Source organism: Rhopalosiphum padi, chromosome 3 (assembly GCF_020882245.1).
Source record: "Rhopalosiphum padi isolate XX-2018 chromosome 3, ASM2088224v1, whole genome shotgun sequence".
NCBI lineage: Eukaryota > Metazoa > Arthropoda > Insecta > Hemiptera > Aphididae > Rhopalosiphum > Rhopalosiphum padi.
The window spans coordinates 8,099,328-8,115,927 of NC_083599.1; positions in this window are offsets into that span (position 1 = coordinate 8,099,328).

Genomic DNA, 16,600 nt, shown 5'->3' on the forward strand with positions numbered 1-16,600 from the left:
TAGGCATATATATATATGTATATGAGTATATACGTACGTAGGTGCGCATGTGCGTATACACGTGTGCGTATGTGTGTGTATGGGTGTGTATGGTCATGTGCGTATCTGCGTATTGTGTATGCGTATAGTTATATAAGTTTTTTTATATTGTCCAAAAGACTAGTGTATATAATGTTGGAATGTGTTGACTCGGGCAAAATGAGTGTGAGAACACTTAGATTCCCACGATGGTCTACGTGACCAAAAAGGGCTAGATCAGGACATCCTAAGAGCCTCGGAGAGACCGTGACGACGGGCCCTGTTGGGGGTCAGTCAGTCGAGTCTGGTCTAGAGTGTGAGCAACAGCCGTGTTGTTCAGCAGTGCATCTTTTTAATAGTCTGAGCAGAACCTCTTATAGTTTTAATCAGAGCCTCTCAGAATATCTTATAATTATTAGTGTGCAAACATACAATTAATTAGTGTTAAAATTCAATAAAACAGTAATATTATAAATCACGCAATTCTCGTGTTCTTTATTGATACCAATAACAAACGTTTGAACGTCTTACGTCGGTGAACTACATCTGCTATCATTGGTGGCAGCGGTGGGATTTCCAGAAAAGAAGAGTTGAAATTTATATTACGACAGTACGATTTTGGAGATCACTAAGAACCTTCGTAGTCTATCGCCGTCCAATTTCAATCAGTTTTGGTGTCAAAAACCGAGGATACGGGTAAATAATATTTCGTGTAAATATACGTCTATCGAGTGCCGGTATATCGCCGAACGAACGCGTTACGGACATCGTCCTGTAGCCGTCCGTTGTCAAGGTCAGGTCAGGATAGAGTATACAGTGTCGCGTCGTAGCCGCCGCGGAGACAACCTGTTTACATTATTGTTACGCATTATAACGAATATTTAGCGCCCAGTGCGATTGGGAGGAGTCCGGTCGCGAGTATCCGTCGTTTTCGTGTTTCGTCGTCGCCGCCGCCGCGATACACATCGTCGCTAGTGTCGTCGTCGTCGCCGTCGCCGCTGCACAAGTGGGGCAAGGTCAACGCAATCGTACAAGTGGGTCAGTGGGACGAGCGGACAATCACCGTCGCGCGCTTATCAACCAACATCTTATCAAGGGATAGACAACAACAATCAGTTATCAACATCATGATCATGCAGCGTTATTTATAATACATCGTTTCGTAAGCTTTATTCATACCTATATCTATAGCTATTGCATGTACTAAAATTCGGGGATAATAATATTTCGTTTCGACATATACATACAACTTATTTAATCATAATCATAATTATCCAATAATCGGGACTTTTTGCTAATGCATGTCGAACTCAGGGTCAAATAATAAAATTAATTTAGACTTAATAGATTTTGATAGTTCTAGTAGTAGTGAACAATCCAGCGGGGAACTTTATGAACCGAGTAGTGTCCTACGTAGGGCAAGGGAGACAATCGCACAAACAGACGAACTTTTAGGGTCCACTAGGTACTTCCTTAGGTATCAAGCGGAAAATCCAGAACCTCAACAGAATCCAGAACAGCAACAAAAATTCAAATCTATAGAACATCGAGAAGACCAGAGCCACACGGAAAATTCAGAACATCAACAGCAAACAAAACCTGCAGAGCATCGAAGAAACAAGAAACACACAGAACGTCCAAAACCACCAGCAAGTCTAGAAAATTCAAAACATCGCGTCAACACAGAAGGATTACAAATAAAGAAAAGGGCATGTGATTTGGCAGTCAGGATGGTCGATCCGGAACACGTAGAAATGTTAGTACAAGGACTAATAATTAAGCTATCGGGAAGAGCATTACGGTCGGTACGATATAAAAACATCACAACATACAAGGAGTTTCGAGAGAATATAGTAGAAATATAGGAGACAAAGAAGCGTCTACCTCAGCTGCAAATGAAGTTACTCACCTGTAGGAAAGGTCCGGACGAAGGAGTGCAAGAATATTACAATAAAATGGGGCAACTACTACATGATCTTTATCGGAGCAACGATGGAAGAGGGGGCTATACGAACGAAGCGGACGTAGACCGAATGCTACACGGCCAAGTACTCAACTCTTTTGTAAGCGGCCTACCAGAATCTTTTCGAATATTGATAAAAGCCCGAAGTCCCAAAAGATTGAGCGACGCATTGGCATTCACTTTAGAAGAGGAGACGGAGGAAAACTTGGCAAAAGAGACACAACTATTTGGCCGGCAACTCAGCACCAAGAATCAACAGCCCCCGCCATCAAAATCCAAACAGTTTAAACAAGGGACCAGCGGTAAAAATAATGACATCGGTAAAGGATGTTTCAAATGTGGCAGAACCAATCATTTCGCCAGCGACTGCAGAGCATCACAATGGGACCAGGAGAAGTTTAAAGCTGCGCAACAAAGTGGACAGCAAAATCAGAAAATTAATACAAAAACCGTATTAACATGTAGATACTGCAAGAAGGAAGGACACGAGTTGGAAGAATGTCGAAAGAGGAAATATGTCAACAGTAAAAGGGAACAGGCAGCGAAGGAAGCTGCGACAGAAAATCAGAATGCGGGAAACGAGGAGGAACCGAACACAAGCAGCGCACGTTCGGTTCAGCAGATCCAAAGCGCTGTTATAAGTCTGCAACGGCTCTCTACGTCTTTTCAACAACATTAAAAAACAATACGACCTGGCTCAAGATCAAACAGTGTGTAAATAAGGAGGTCAAAATACTAGTGGACACCGGAAGTGATGTGAATATAATAAAGCTCTCAGAATTGCAGAAGGATGTACGAGTAGATGAATCCACCGTTTACGAACTAACAGGAATCAACTCACGACCCGTGTTCACCATAGGGACAGTCGTTCTAACAATCCAACTTGGATCGAAGAACATAACTGCCACATTTCAAGTCATGAATGACGATTTTCCGGTACCAGAATCTGGGATTTTGGGTGCGCCATTCCTTCGGGAAAATGGAGTAAGCATCAATTTCAAAACCTCCACGTTATCAATAGAAGTTTCAAGTCATCAAGAGCCTCCAGAACCTCAGAAAATTCCACAACCAATTATTATACAACCACGTTCCGAAACACTAAGACCTGTTGTTACGGACAAAGAAGATGGGACAACTTTGCTGTTCCATGCACAGACCATTGGGGAGAAGGGGATCTTACTGGGGAATATTGTCAATAATGTAAAAGAAGGGCAAATATTGGTCTCAGTAATCAACACGTCAGAGGATCACATTGAGCTCTGTCCGCTCCAACTGGGAGACATACAGCACGAAGTCTGGCAGGAATCAAGCGTACAACTCTGCAGACAACCAGAAAAGCAAGAAGGAACAGAGAACCAAATAACAAAGCTAGTGGAAGCTTTACAGATGGATCATCTAAATCACGAAGAACGAGCCAGCCTATTACGAATCTGCAAAAAGTACCGGGAGTTGTTTCACTTCGAAGGGAAACCGCTATCGTTCACTACCGCAATCCAACATGACATCAAAGTCCCGGAAGGAACAGCTCCCGTGAACATAAGACCGCACAGATTTCCCTACGCTCACCGACAGGTGATAGTCGAGCAAATGGAGAAACTAGAGGAAAACAACGTTATCCGACCATCAGAGTTGCCTTGGAATGCGCCCCTAGTAGTGGTACCCAAGAAACCGGACGCAACCGGTAAACAACAATTTAGGGTATGCGTAGACTTCCGTCGACTCAACCAGTTAACCATCGGGGATGCATTTCAAATTCCAAGGATCGACGAGATTTTAGACCAACTTGGGCGTTCCAGATATAACACTACGCTGGACTTGGCAAGTGGGTATCATCAAGTGCCTATTCGACCACAGGATTGTGAGAAGATGGCATTTTCCACGGACAAAGGGCACTTTGAGTTTGTTCGAATGCCCTTCGGGTTATGTGGGGCCCCTAGCACGTTTCAGCGGCTGATGAACAATATGTTAACAGGGCTGAACGGTATTAAGGCGTTTGTATATTTAGATGACATAATCATATATGCCGTCGATCTGGCAGAACATGAGGCAAGACTGGAAGAATAATTTCAACGGTTACAGAAATTCAATCTTCAGCTTCAACCGAGTAAATGTCAGTTTCTTAGACGTGAAGTTATCTACCTCGGACACTTAATCACAGAATCTGGCGTGAAACCAGATCCGATGAAAATCAGTTGTGTTAAAGATCATCCAGTTCCTAGGAATCCAACTGAAATCAAGCAGTTCCTTGGACTATCTGACTATTATCGAAGATTCATTGAGAATTATAGCCAAATCGAAAAACCAATGATGGCTTTATTGAAGAAAGGCCAACCGTTCGAGTGGAACACCGAGTGCCAAACGGCGTTTGAGACGCTTGTCCAGAAACTCATTACTGCGCCCATACTATAATATTCTACTTCGAGGAACCATTCATTTTGACGACAGACGCCAGCCAGTATGCTATTGGAAGCATCATTTCTCAAGGTGAAATAGGACATGATTTACCTATTGCTTACGCGTTACGTACTTGAAACAAAGCAGAGCGCAATTATAGCACTACAGAAAAGGAGCTATTGAGTATTGTGTGGTCAGTCAAGCGTTTCAGATCCTATCTGTTGGACCGAAAATTCCAAATTTACACAGATCATCAACCGCTTACATGGCTGTTCAATGTAAAAGACCCAGGCTCCAGACTTATGCGATGGAGACTCAAACTAGCTGAATATCAATACGAAGTTATTTACAAACCAGGCAGCGCGAACACGAATGCAGATGCATTGAGTCGAATGGAAGGGTTTTGCTGAATAGTACTTTTACTCCATACGTTCAGCTGAGTTTTGAAACATACTCGGAGCTAGTGAAGGGAAAGGCTATAACCAACAACAGGGTAATAGAAGAATCTGGAGATCTATTTGACGCACCGGCAGACCAAAGTTTTGCCCATTGTGTATCACAGGATCTACAAATTAACAACGGCACAGCGCTCCTGTTCCGCAGGAAATTTGGGAACGTAGCTATGCTGAAGAGCCAACACCCGCGAATCCATGAAGTTATATATATGCGCCAAGGGGAGAGATACATCCTACACATGATTACAAAGAATAAATATTGGCAAAAAACATCATTGGAGGACATGTTCCTAACAATACAGAACCTTAGAGCCATATGCATCGAACTCAACATCGAGAAGCTGGCAATTTCCCGGATCGGTACTGAAAACGATCAACTGGATATGTCAGTGGTTAGGACTATGATACGGTTTGTGTTCAAAGAGTCGAACATAAAGGTTCATATCTACCCATAAGCGGAGCTGGAGGACTCAGAAAAGCAACAAGTCCTAGCTGAGTATCATTTCAGCCCACTAGGCGGCCATCGCGGAATCAACCAAACGTTAAAGCGCATCCAAACACAGTTCAATTGGGAAGGGTTATCAGACGACGTGAAAGAATATGTCTCCAAATGTCCATCGTGTCAAATACACAAAACTTGCAACCGGAATGTTAAGCAGCCCATGATTATAAGTACAACAGCAATGGAGCCTTTTGAAAAAGTTTTTATCGATGTGGTCGGACCTCTACCAAGAACAGACAACAATAATGTGTACATCCTAACAATGCAGGATGACTTGACGAAATTTTCAATAGCTGTCCCCATGTTCAACCATGAGGCAAATACGGTGGCTTATCACTTCGTGACGTCATGTGTATGTCTTCATGGGATTCCAAGCATGTTGGTCAGTGATCAGGGAACGGAGTTTCTAAGCTGATTACTAGCTGAAGTGTGCAAGCTGCTGAAGATAAAAAAATGCAACACCTCGCCTTATCACCCACAAGCTAATGGTGCCCTAGAAAGGAGCCATCGGACGCTAGGGGAATACTTACGGCATTTTGTGGATAAGGACCAAATGAACTGGGATACATCTATACCGTATGCTATGTTCGTTTTTAACTCTTCAGAACATCGTTCCACGGGGAAGCAGCCGTACAAGCTAATGTACGGGCGAAAAATAAATATGCCGAATTCTATGACAAAACCTCCAAAGCCTCGTTACAATTATGAAGACTATCACATAGAACTGAAGCAGAAACTCCAACTGTTACATCAAATAGCCAGAGATCATCTGTTGGAACAAAAGCAAAAGACGAAAGAACATTACGACCAAAATCAAAATCCAACCAGTGTACATGTAGGAGATCGGGTACTACTCAAGAACAATGCTAGAAAAGGGAAACTCAGCGCCAAGTGGTTGGGACCCTATGAAGTGATTGAGCTCAAAGCCAATGAAAATGTGACTTTACAGAAAGATCGTAGAAGGGTTACTACACAAGAACCTCATTTGTCTTTTTCAGGATTGAATTTTGTAAATAAAAAAAAATAATAATAATAACATAGCATTAAACTCGAAGATGTAACTAACATAATTTTAAGAAGAAAATATATATTTTTAAGAATAACTATCAACTTAACTACCATTAAGGATCAAGGTGCTGCACATATGCTTTCCTGGGAACTAGAAATAAGTATGGGAAGAAAAAAAAATATTGAATCTTGTTTCAGGATTTTGTGTCAACCAATCATGATCATCTCTTGACCTCGAGAAAATGAGGCAGGACGTTCTGTAGGGTTATCCTCGAATATCTACAACATCACGACATTCCCAGACAACCAAGGATTATATTTTGAACACCATGGGCCAGTAAGGATGTCACATTTCAATTGGGACTTAATAGCCTACGTCGACCTGGCAGAACCCGATTATAAATACCAAGCCATAATGTCACAGTACAAAGCCATGGCAAAAATTTGCGAACAAATGACACAGCGGGTCGGAAATGCAGAATTATCCAATGCATGTGAACAATTTGAACAGTTATTTACAAGAGCAACATTGCCCTATCTGTATGAAATTGAAAACCGTCATCGTAACATGCTGCTTTCCATCGGAGACGAGGACGCAGAAACAACTAGGGTACGACGAGGATTAGCCCGCACAGTTAAACAGATGGCAAATGTCTTGTATGGCATTTATTCAAACATAGACACAGATTTTATATTAAACAAAATAGTAGCCCTAAGTCCAAGCAGAAGTCAGAACATCACTTTAAACTCGGAGAGGATGAGGATCGTACAGGTTAAAACAGATAATCAGATATGAAAGATAACAAAACATCAAGAAAAACTCGAGGAGAATCTTCAGTATTTAAAAAAACAGACAGAAGTAATGGTACAGAAACTCGACAGAATAGAATTCAAGACTAGGTTACTAGAACAGGCGCTTCTGTTTAAAATTCTACTTAATCAATACTCCTATCACACGCAGAACTTGATGGCCATAATTAATTCAGCAATGAATGACAAATTACATACGAGCATGTTTACATCGGAAAGGCTTCTCACGGAATTGAGGGAAATTAAAATGAACCTACCGGTGGGCACAGCTTTGCCATTAGAAATTGAAACAGAATCTCTAACAGAATTTTTACGAATTTCTGATCTCACAATCATGCACAGGGAACACTATTTAGTTTTCTTGATAGGGATACCTTTGACATCTGTAGAAGAGTACACAATGTATCACCTCATTCCCTTACCTATTCAATATTCAATATGATATAAATAGCATAGCCCTAATTACTCCTGAGGTCGACTATCTAGCACTAAGTAACGATAACGAAAATTTTGTTTCCTTAGGGGAGAATCAATGGGAATCATGTGCCAAGTTAGGTTCCTATACTCTCTGTAAGGGTTACCAGCCAACCCACCATCGATCAGGTTCCAACTTGTGCGAATTGTCACAGTTAACTAGCTTTCAGAGCCCTTTGAAAGATTGTGAAGTCAAACTGGTGGCATTAGACACACCTATTTGGCAAACTCGTGGCTGTACTACACTAAAGCAGAGTATTGTACGATTACATGCACACATCCTCCACAAACCTCTAGGGTTGAGATATCGGGGATGGGTAGGTTGACTACCCTACCATCCTGTTAAATTCATACAGAAAGTTCTATTCTGAGTCGGTCGTTTAAAACCAATAGGGATGTAAAACTAGATGTCATACCGGAAAATCGGAAATTCGATATCTAATCTTGGAAACTCTTGACACAGTGATACCACAAAACCTCTCAAATGTAAAAATATTTAAGGATTTTAACTCTTTAGCCCATAAAGCAATAGAACCAAGTAAACTCGAGCATAGAACAATAGAACCATTATTCATATTTAAAGTAGAATTCAACATTACTATCGTTTATCTTTCATTAACCATTTCTATATTAATAATATGTGCAATAGTTATACGATGCAGGAATAAAATTGTAAAAATGTATAGTCCAGAAATAGCGGACAACGTTTCGAATAAGGATCAAGACGACCCTTAAGCTTGTATAATTTTTGCTTCATTGTATCGCCCTTAAGTTAAAAGTAGAAATTAAGTTAGTTTAAACCTTACAGACACCATGTGGCGGTATTGTAACTAGGTGTACCCGTAGTTTAAGAAATTTGTATAAATTAGTAACTTAGGTCGCAGGGACTGCTCCCGTTTAACGCCGGGGGTATGTTGTATAGGCATATATATATGAGTATATACGTACGTAGGTGCGCGTGAAGACCAAATATTCTGTCATATATAAGGAGCAAAAGACTCGAATGGTTAGGACACGTATGGAGGGCGGATGGCCGAATTATTAAACAAGCTATGATAGCCAAAATGACGGGTAAAAGACCCCTGGGCAGACCCAGAACAAGATGGAAGGACTCAGTTGTGAAGGATCTAAGAGTGCTTCAAGAAAGGGCTCAGTTAGACATTGCGTATAATAGGGAAGAATGGAACAAGTTTGTGATGGCAGCGTTGGACCTCAATGGTCCCTTAAGCTGTATATGATGATGATGATGAGGTGCGCGTGTGCGTATACACGTGTGCGTATGTGTGTGTATGGGTGTGTATGGTCATGTGCGTATCTGCGTATTGTGTATGCGTATAGTTATATAAGTTTTTTTATATTGTCCAAAAGACTAGTGTATATAATGTTGGAATGTGTTGACTCGGGCAAAATGAGTGTGAGAACACTTAGATTCCCACGATGGTCTACGTGACCAAAAAGGGCTAGATCAGGACATCCTAAGAGCCTCGGAGAGACCGTGACGACGGGCCCTGTTGGGGGTCAGTCAGTCGAGTCTGGTCTAGAGTGTGAGCAACAGCCGTGTTGTTCAGCAGTGCATCTTTTTAATAGTCTGAGCAGAACCTCTTATAGTTTTAATCAGAGCCTCTCAGAATATCTTATAATTATTAGTGTGCAAACATACAATTAATTAGTGTTAAAATTCAATAAAACAGTAATATTATAAATCACGCAATTCTCGTGTTCTTTATTGATACCAATGACAAACGTTTGAACGTCTTACGTCGGTGAACTACACTTCAGTACCATGTTACCACAGACTGTGATGTTACCATAACTAATAAAAAAAATAGAGGCTATAGAGAGCGCATAATATAGATGGACAACGTGTTTCTACCCCCTGGCCATCAATAAATTCTGCCATAATAATATGAACGGCGAAGGTAATATCATGGGTTAAACATTTTTAATGCTTTTATTCCAATCTATTATTGGGATTTAAAAAAAGTGACAATACTTGTAAAATGTAAACGCTGTGACTTGGCTGTGTCTAAACAAGGTTTATAGATTATACAGGTTGCTTCATACCGATATTTCGATGAAAGTGGAAGTGATGGAAATTGTGCCATGACGTCACTCGTCGTACAAAATTGTTTGTTTACTATAGCACGTATAATGTTTACACGCTTTTTTACAGACTTGTTTACACTGTGGTGTGATTTTTTTATGCTCCTGGTATAAAAAATAAAAAATTCTATTATGTGGATTTTCTTGTTTTATATAATAAATTAGTTTGTTTTAATGGCAACCCCGAAATATAAAGGTGGTTAATGTTGTGCTTTGTGCAGTTGCCGTATGCAATAACGCCAATAACTATTTACTATCCAGATTCCAGGCAAAGCTAAAAATACTGGTAGAACCTATTTGTCTTTTCACATGTGTAATGTACATTTTTTAACTATACAAGGTGTATCATGAAGTTCTGATAAGTTTTTGTACAGAAAATAAATAATTTAAAGTCGCTAATTTATAATCATACTGAAAAAAAATAGTTGTAACTTTTACAGTATTTAATTTGAGTAATCCGTTTGTGACCTATGGATGTTTAAATATTCGTTCAACTTTCCGCTTCAGTGCAATTTATTAAAACCAAAAGTGAAAAACAGTAGTCAAAACGAAATTTTTATTTGGAGTTAAGAGGATTTAACACTCGCATGTTCTGCTCCGTCTTATAAGTGCGTAACAGTAAATTTACGCTCAGCAGATCACGTTTAGCTCCGCCAGTTTAAAAATTAGAGTGAATCGACCTATTATTAAACTTGATGGTGAGAACATTATCGGTATTCATAAGTTGGTTTTTTTTACGATAGATACATGTTTTAGCAAGTTATGCAATTAAATATAGCGTAAATTAAAAATACTCATAACTCACTCAAAAACTAATTTCCAACAAATTACTCAAAAAAGAAGAGCAAAACCACAACTTTAATTCACAAGCTTAAAAACTTAAAAAACTGATGACCTAATTGTAGCCATTTGTAATTATTGATATTATACTTTTGTACAATAATACATTATACCCTTAACTATATTTGTACACTTAATTTTACAATTTGCAAAACAAAAATGTATAGTTCTTATAGTGATATAGTAATATATAGCACTATATTTTGGTACATATAGTATAAGAAAGTGTAAGGTATAATATTAACAATTTAAGGTAACCATGAAATATTGTTAAAAAATATATTTCTATTTTGAATAAATTCAGAAAATTCTTACATTACATAGAACTTATGGTTATATTGATTAATTTCACCTCACAGAAAATATGCATATCTTTCATTAATGATAAATAAGGAATATTAAGATTAGTTTTGTACAAAAATGGTGCAGTTGGATTTCAAGGCTGATTATATACTGAAATACTGTATTATAAGTAACTACTAGCTACTTACAAATTGACGAAGATTTCAGGGTTATAACAATAAATTCATAACTTTTATTCATTAAAATAAGTGTTAAACTTTTGCCATACAAATATACAACGCCGACATAGTAATATATCGTATTAATATAGTGAAAAAAACTACAAAAAAATACAAAAGAATGAAAAATAATACAGATCGCCACGAAAAACAATGCATGTACCTTCAACAATTATGAAGAAAAAAAATAAAAATAATTAGAATCATACACTGATGACCTAGGTAATTATGTTTTATGTTCAATTTTATGTTTATGTGTATAATAATATTCATTTTTATTTTTGTGTGTATTATTGAAAATAAACTTGCAAACGAAATGAGTGCGTATAGATGTTGCTTCTAAGGTAGTTTTATATTAAATTCAAACGTATTGAAAATCTACCTTGGTTTCATTCATTTTAGAATAAAATGGCTCTGCAAATAGGAGATAAATTTAATTGTTTTGGCGAATTTGAATAAGCATTAATTGCTTACAAAAAGGCTTAATTTATGGATTTTGCTATTAGTAATTGCAGAACATTCATTTCAGCAAAAAAAACATGTCCAAAAAACTGGAAAAAACTCCAGAGAATATAAAATATACATGTGTCCATAGTCCATGGTGGAGTTCATAAAAAAAGAAAAACATGTTTGGAGAAAAGAGTTACATCGTTATTCGTTAGTATATATTTTTATATTTTTATTCTTAATAATATGTATTGTTTTATAAAACATTATTGCATAACATTATTCAGGACAATAAAACAAGAGTGTCCATCATTTATTTACTTAAAAATAAATGATATGGATAAATTGGTGATCGATAAAATGTGTGATATTCATAACCCCGAAATAAATGAAACGCTTTTTAATAATTTACCTAACTAACGCTGTATGACTCCTAAAGATAATCATCAATTGCATAAATATTCTAACATTCAATCTTTTTTGTTTTGATTTTTAATCAGTGTATTGAGATGTTTTACAAAATTATTTCTATCTATATTTGTTTTATAATGTCCCCAAGTTATTGTATCAATACCATTTTCCAAAATAAATCTTTTATCATCATAAGCACTTAAAGCTTTTTTGTTTTGTTCTAAAGTAAAAATATCATGTTTCTTTGTTCTAAATAAATTTTGAGTAACATATTTTGGATTTTTATTGTATAAACAATTTTTGAAATCGTTAAAACATATTTAATTTTGCACTTTATTTTTCTTAACACCTTTAGCTTTTTTAATTTCTCTTTCGGTATTTAAAATTCTATGAGAATATAATTTGGATCTTAAACCTATAAATTCAGTCATAATTTTACTATTCAACTCATCTTTAAATTCACCTAAGACTTTTTTGTTAACTAAAGGTAAATCATAAATATTGTCTTTTGGATAATCTGATGTGTCAAAATCATCTAATATAATTTTTATATCTTGATAAAAATCATTAGTTTTTATTTCTATTATTAGTGAATCTGTATCAGTGTATAATAATCTAACACTATTTCCATATTTTTTCTTAATTACATTATAATAAAAATTATACATCATTAATTTAGATAAATCTAAAACACACATTCCTGTATATATATTGGTTGTTTGAAATTTATTTCTGTTTTTTTCATATGGATTGCTGCTAAATTTTCTGTAAAAATGGTCCTTTTATCGAAATTTAGTTTTGCAGTTAATTTGTCTACTTGTCGTCCATTAGAACATAATCTTAGATCAACATGATTTCTAACATTCATCATTGTACGCCCATAAACACTGTTGGTTATTAATTTGAAATATTCCTTTTCAAAATCATTCTTAGCTTTTGATCTAAGATTAGTATTAAAATCAATAAAAACTTTCAACCAAGGAGATTGACTAAATTCTAAAACTATGAATATTCACTAATTTTAAACCTAATTTAATATATAATTTTAATGTGTCATAGTGAATTATATAATTTTTCTTGTCATACAAAGTTGTTAATAATTTTGGGAGTTGATCATTATCAAATGTATTTTCAGGTGCTAAAGGGAAATTTGAATGTAGATCATGAAGTTCTTTAGAATTTTTTTATTCATAGAACTATCAGGAGCATTAAATCTTTCTATTGCTTTTTGTTCTAAAATTTTATCAGCTTCATGTCTTGTTTTAGTATCTTTATGATCTTTATAAAAATAATCATGATCTCTTGCCGCTTCGTCTAATTTGTTTATAGGTTTTTTATTTTTTTCTAATTTTGTTCCTGGTCCTAAATAATTATAACCAGGCCAATGCAATTCAGGTAAAAATGAGAAATTCAAAAAACCATTAATAAATCCTGAACCTTTTATAATTTTCTTTGGTAAACATGAAACATATGAAAACAAATAATCTGCACCATTATAGGGAATATCAATTATGTTTTCCATTTCTCTAATACAAATATTAAGAATATTAAGTTTTTCATCATGATAAATATTTTTTCCTTTTCTTTCTTCATTTGATATAAAATATATTTTTTTTACTATGGAATCTTGATTAGGAATCAGATATTTTGTAGCATTAGGACCTAATTTTATAGTATCTGCAAGCAATGGAGAATTAGTTATTGATTTTTTACCAGAATTTTTTGGTGTTCCAAAAGTCTCTTCTGTACTAATCGTTGTAATTCTGGATTTTTTGGTTTATAAGGAGGTATTATCATTTTTTGAATATCATTATCGGTTTTAATAGCAACCTCTTTAACATCATTATCAGATGATTCAACATTTGATAATGCTTTTAATATTGGTTCAAAATGTTTTACTTTTTCTTCTGCTTTATATTTATCATTTAAAATTGATTTTCTATAGTAATTTTGTAATTTTTTTTTAATATTAATTATGTTTTGTAACTCTGTTGGTGAAGATTGGTGAATATTTAATTTTTCTATATTATTTTCACCTTCATCTTCGTCTTTTTTTATAACATTTAATTTTTTTTCTTATTGTTCTAAATCTGATTTTTTATAAGTTTTTTGTAAATTTTGTTTAAGATGAATTATTTTTTTCATTATTTCTGTTTCGTTTTCTAAATTAGTTCCTTTCTTAAAATTGTTTTGTGTTTCTGGTGGTTCCTCCATAAATGTAACTTTTAAATTTTAAATGTAAATTTTAATTTTTTTTGAATTTGTGTAATATCCATTTATTACACAAAAAATAAAAAAACATTTTCATTGTTCATCGATATTTAAAATATCATTACCTTTATTGTCACAGATTAAATTTTTTATTAAGTCTATTGTTATAAAACCATATGTTTTAATTTTATTTTTTTTTATCATATGTTTTACAATAAGTTCTACAAATTTCTTTAAATTTTTCTTATGGTATTATTTTGCTAATCAAATCGGACCATATTTTTTCATTGATTAAAAACAATTAAAACATTCAAATTATTTCTTATTGTTTTTATGTCTACTGAAGTATAATTTTGTGTTAAATAAATAACACTAATGTTTTTTGATCTCGATCTTATAAAATATTATTTTATCAACTTTTGGTTTTCTAAAAGAAAATCATCAAAAACCACTAAGCTATTAGGTTCACAACCATCTACAGATATTATATTATCATTAGAAAAATGAGTTCAAAACTATTCAAAATGCAGTTTCTCATTCTTCCTTGACCACCCCAAAAAAAAACCAATCTAAATCCCACATCTCGCTCCCCTCATACTTAGTCAACCTTATTAAAGTCAAACGTCGTGCTCGATCCTTGTGGCAACGATCGAAATACCCAGAACACAAAACTGCCTACAATCATCTATCAAACGATCTTAAAACTCAATTAGCGAAATATAGATCTGAACAATTTAGTCAATACCTAAGTACTCTGTCTCCTAATAACGGCTCCCTCTGGAAAATAACAAAAAAGCTAACGAATCAACGTGAAAATATCCCTCCTCTTGAACGTCCCGACAAATCATTAGCCATCACTGATTTAGAGAAAGCAAATCTCTTTGGAGCCCACTTATTTTCAACTTTCTCTCCTCATCCAGAAATAATCCCTAGCCCTGACCACACTGACCTAGTAAACTCATTCTTGTCTTCTCCCTTACCCATGTCCCTTCCTGCCAAACCGATTTCTCCATCCGAAATCGTAACAGTCATTCACAAGCTTCGGCCTAACAAAGCTGCTGGTCATGATCAAATCACAAATAAAATAGCAAAGAATTTATCTAAAAAGTCAATTTTGTTCCTTACCCATATATATAATTCTATGCTACGCTTGTCGTACTTCCCCCCAACCTGGAAGCATTCAGTTATTATCATGATCTCAAAACCAAACAAGCCTAAACATCTCACAAGTTTTTATCGCCCAATCAGCTTACTACCTACATTTGCTAAACTATTCGAAAAACTTATTTTACATAGAATCTCGCCACTAATTGGCCAACAAAATATTTTACCTAAATCTCAGTTTGGATTTCGTCGTAAACATAACATACAACTCAACAAATTCACAGAATCGTAGATAAAATTTCATCCTCTTTCGAGTCAAAACAATTTTGCCCTGCGGTATTCCTAGATATATCACAGGCCTTTGATCACGTTTGGCATGACGGACTTCTTTTCAAACTTAAGCACTTTCTCCCTTCACCTTACTTTCTTTTAATTAAATCTTATCTTGATAACCGGTCCTTTTCAGTACGCCACAAAAATGAATTTTCTACTATCCAAAAAATTAAGGCAGGTATTCCTCAGGGTAGTGATCTCTCTCCTATACTTTATAATATCTATACCTCTGATATGCCCACTTCCAATCAAACTCTCCTCGCCACATTTGCTGACGACACAGCAATATTTGCTTCAAATAATTACTCAGACACCGCTTCACACAACTTACAATTGCACTTAAATTTAATTGAGTCTTGGGCTAATAACTGGAAAATTAAAATTAATGACAATAAATCCGCTCAGGTTAATTTTTCCCTTAAGAAAAAAGAATGTCCCTCACTCAAATTTAATAACAAACCAATTCCTCTTCATCAATCAACTAAATACCTAGGTATCACTCTAGACAAAAGGCTAACCTGGGCAAATCATACAAAAAATAAACGTAAACAACTTAACTCCCGCCTCCATTTACTCCGACCTCTTCTAAAATCAAAAATAAATCTCAAAAATAAAATATTAATTTACAAATCTATCATAAGACCAATATGGACCTATGGTATTCAAATATGGGGCCCAGCGAAACCAGCTAACATCCGTCCCATCCAAGCCTTTCAATCCATCTCATTAAGACTCTTAACCGGTGCTCCGTGGTATATCACAAATTCAGCTCTCCATAACGAATTAAAACTTCCAACAGTTAATGAACTTGCTAAAAGCTACTATAAAAAATTCCATTCCAAATTAATTAACCATTCTAACCCCTTTATCAAAAACATGTCTTCTCTCACACTACCACTTAATATTCCTCGAAGGTTAAAAAGAAATTGGGCAAGAGACCTTCTAATCTAAAAAAATAAAAATAAAAAAAAATAAAATAAAATAATAAAATAAATTTCAATGCCCG